Source organism: Nothobranchius furzeri, chromosome 13 (genome assembly GCF_043380555.1).
Source record: "Nothobranchius furzeri strain GRZ-AD chromosome 13, NfurGRZ-RIMD1, whole genome shotgun sequence".
NCBI classification, from domain to species: domain Eukaryota; kingdom Metazoa; phylum Chordata; class Actinopteri; order Cyprinodontiformes; family Nothobranchiidae; genus Nothobranchius; species Nothobranchius furzeri.
Genome location: NC_091753.1, coordinates 10,228,815 through 10,232,728, shown reverse-complemented (window position 1 = coordinate 10,232,728; position 3,914 = coordinate 10,228,815). Strand labels below are relative to the sequence as shown.

Genomic DNA, 3,914 nt, shown 5'->3' with positions numbered 1-3,914 from the left:
AATGGCCCTCGGCTAAACACAGAGCCAATCCGCCATTTTTTCTTCTCGCTAAGATTTTTTGTAGTCCTATTGGAAAAATGCAGAATGTCTGGTTATTTTAGCCACACACAGCTCAAAACTGTTCCTCGTTTTAAGGAAGGGTGGTGTGGCAGTATTTAAACCCAGGAGCTGATGACACTACTGCTAAAAAAACACAGAAGAAAAAGTAGTGTGTTTGCGTTTGTTTGTGTGTGTGTGTGTGCGTGCGCGCGCGCGCGCGTGGTTCGTTCGTTCTGTCTCCAGGCTAGTGGCTAAGTACTGAGGGCTTCATCTATCTAAAAGGAGTTATTTCCATCTGAATTTGGCAGCACCGGGACACAGCAGCAGAGCGGTAAGCTTCATATCACTCTAAAATGTCGACAAACTTTACTTTAGATTTACGGGCATTAGCAGCACTAAAGCGTTAGCATCCGGCTTGCTATCGCTAGCACAGTATGCTAGTAAAGTTAGCACCCAGATTAATGTGGATTTGGCTGATTTTCGTGGAATAAAACGTGATTTCTGATCAACGCCTTCTTTTACACCAGATGATAACCTCCCACTGATTGTAACAGCAGAGAGCCTGTGTGTTATTCTACATGAGTGTGATGTAATCTTAGCATCCAGTAAATAAAGTCCCATATCAGCTAAAATGCAGCGTGACAAAGTCATTAAAGTGCGTCAACACAGTGGATTTAATAGAGTTTTAAAGAACGATCTCTAAGTGAAGTGAGGTTAGTTTTTTGTCTCACTGCAGATATAAAAACTAACTCTGCATCAGTCAGACGCAGCAAAGCTCACCGTCTGTATGAGCGTGAGCGTCGGAAAGCTGATAAAATTGGCTGTAAAATAATTAAAACAAAGTAAAAATGTTCCTTTGCTTTTTAGAGTCCACATCCAGAAGACTGGAGCCGTGTTTCACTGACAGGCTGTCAGACTAACGCCCTGATGAGCTCAGCTGGGACAAACTGGTCTGATGTTTAGGTAAGTGAAGATCTGCTTCTCCAAGTCCTTGAGATGCTAGTAAAAAATAATTTAGCCAGCTTGCTAATGTTAATTTTCTTCTCCTCTAAGGAACACAGAACGTTCAGATGTTGGCGTTTCACGTCACCTACTGAGGAAGGAGACCCACCAGTAAAGAGACGGTCTGGACCAGACCAAAGTGAGTGATGACACACCTCAGCCACCCTCATCATTAAGAACACCTCACCCCCTGAATCACTCCGTCTGATGACAGCAGAGTGATTTATTTGATGTTTTACTTGTTTAGTCTGTTTAGAAATTATTGAATTACATTATTTTCTGTAATCGACCATCTGATCTGGACGTGTACAGAATAACTTTCCCCAAGTTCAGCAGCAGCTGGCCTACAAAAACAGCTGCAGCATGTAGTAAGTCTGTCTGCACTGCTCTCTAATGAGCTTCCTTTCATAAGGAATCATTTGTATAATTTTAGTGTCACTATTTTATTACATTTGTAGGAAAATATGAAGTCACTGCAGCAAAGTGAACTTGTGAACAAACACAAACGTGACTATAAACATGAAAGCTAAAGAAACAACTTTCCTAAAGCTGCTTGTAAACAAAATATGTCATTAAAGTTATTGTCTATCATTGCAGAATATGGCGATGACATCATGGAACTGGTCTTTGGAAAAGTTTTCCCTGAACCAACTCCGTTTCTAGATGAGGTAGAGAAGATCTGCATCTCACCAACTCTCTGGTCTCAGTATTCAGACAACGGAGGTCTCCCACTGTTGTCCAGGACCAGTTTGAAGCCCACATACTGCCCCTCCCTCATCATCAGGAAACATCAATCCGTATCCTGAGGACAACAGAAGACGGCAGGAGGACAGGAACTCTGAGACCTAGACACCACCAGCACCGAGACACAAAGCACCTGTGTGCACAACGCCTGTTTTAACTACTAAAGCCTGTTTATTATATTGTTCTACTTATTTGCTGTGAGGTTAATACTTAGAAAATTTGTATATTAATGTAAACAATAAAAAAAATCACTGATTGTATGCTTTCTTTTAGATGTAATGGTCCAAACTCAGCCTTGTAGACATTTATTGCATCCTGTAGGTAAATACACAGAACAGGCTCAGGTCCAGGATGACCCAGCATGCTCTTCTTCCATTCTGGCTGTTAGGGATTGTATCAATAACTCAATGCCTACTGATGTTTTCACCTAACAGTATTTATTTAGAATGCAGGTAAGATTTAACTATATTTGTTAGCAAAGCAGACTGATCTTGGGAATTTCACTGCAGCACTGATGTCCACCTCTCTGTACACATTAGAGAGAATTACCACTTTACAGCTAAACACATTTAATAAAGATATAGGCTACGCATTGCAGACAATAAAAACAAAGTTGTAAGCATTAGAATTATAATGATGACATTAAAGAACACTTGGAGGAATGTTCTTTATTTTTGACTAGAATCTCAAATCTTTAAATTAAAATGTAACTGCTTTTTATCCATTTTCAGCCATTAAGACACCCAATATAAAATAAGACTACTTATAAAATTATTTATAATTATATGTATGTATATAGATAGAGATCTTAATAAAATATATTCTTTGAATGGTGTTTTAATGAGCTGTATCATTTTTTTAAACATTTTTTACAGAAATAAGCAAGCAGCATTCCTTGTGTGTGTGTGTGTGTGTGTGCGCGCGCGCGTGTGCCTGCTCGCTTGTCCCTCCGTCGGCCGTGACGGGTGTGTGTGAGTGACTACAGACAAATGCATGAGAGAGTTAGCAGCCATGAAACAGCTTGATGAACTACTCTCCCCACGTGTTTTAAAAATGCTAATATGCTACGCTAAATCTGCAATGCTAAATAATGATTTCTCTATAGAACTACAAAGTCCGACTGGGGGAGGAGAGTACAGGACTGCACTATGGAGGGGGGCGGAGTTTACAGCTCCTCCTCCAGTTTAAAGAGACAGTACCCCAAAACGGCTCGTTCTCAAGACTCTACTCAGAACAGGGATAGATGAGGGTCTGTAGAGCAACAATAATGAGGAAATCAGACCAAAGAACTGCAGTTCCACTGTATTTAGACCCCCAACTGAAGGATTTAGATGTAAAAAGGAATAACTTAAAAGCATGTTATGTCTCCTTTAAAGAAGTAGTCCAGTTACACATTTGTGGGCTTATAACTTGGCTTCTGAATGTCCTAGAGAGATCAGGTTTGTTTTAGTGTACTCCAATCAACAGCCCCTACAACCACAAAAAGGAATGGAGTCATTAGCACTTATGGTTTGTAAATGGCACCCAGAATTATGTTGCACGAAGCACAATTTCACATCATTCTGGGTCCATTTATGTGAAAACAAGGTCCAATCAGGCTGAAACGCTACAAGAAGGTAGAATCTATTGAGTTGTAAGTGATCTGAACGTTTCAAGATGATCGCACATTCCTATAGGGGGTAAAACCATGTCCCAAAGGTCACCGGGCCTGGTGTCACTTTAAAGAAGTAGTCCAGTTACACCTTTGTGGGCTTATAACTTGGCTTCTGAATGTCCTAGAGAGGTTAGGTTTGTTTTAGTGTACTCCAATCAACAGCCCCTACAACCACAAAAAGGAATGGAGTAATTAGCACTTATGGTTTGTAAATGGCACCCAGAATTATGTTGTACGAAGCACAATTTCACATCATTCTGGGTCCATTTGTGTGAAAACAAGGTCCAATCAGGCTGAAACGTTACAGGAAGGTAGAATCTATTGAGTTGTAAGTGATCTGAACGTTTCATGATGATAGCACTTTCCTAAGGGGGTCAAACCATGTCCCAAAGGTCACCGGATCTGGTGTCAATTTAAAGAAGTAGTCCAGTTACACATTTGTGGGCTTATAACTTGGCTTCTGAATGTCCTAGAG

The 3,914-nt window shown here is 40.5% G+C and overlaps 1 long non-coding RNA gene across 1 annotated transcript; it reads left to right on the top strand.

Annotated features, from left to right (window-relative positions):
• Positions 1 to 232: 232 nt before the first annotated feature.
• On the top strand, positions 233 to 1,857 carry LOC139062356 (uncharacterized). The gene is made up of 4 exons (XR_011515931.1): positions 233 to 370; positions 907 to 1,002; positions 1,093 to 1,180; positions 1,639 to 1,857. It is a non-coding gene; the product is annotated as an uncharacterized lncRNA (long non-coding RNA).
• Positions 1,858 to 3,914: the final 2,057 nt, after the last annotated feature.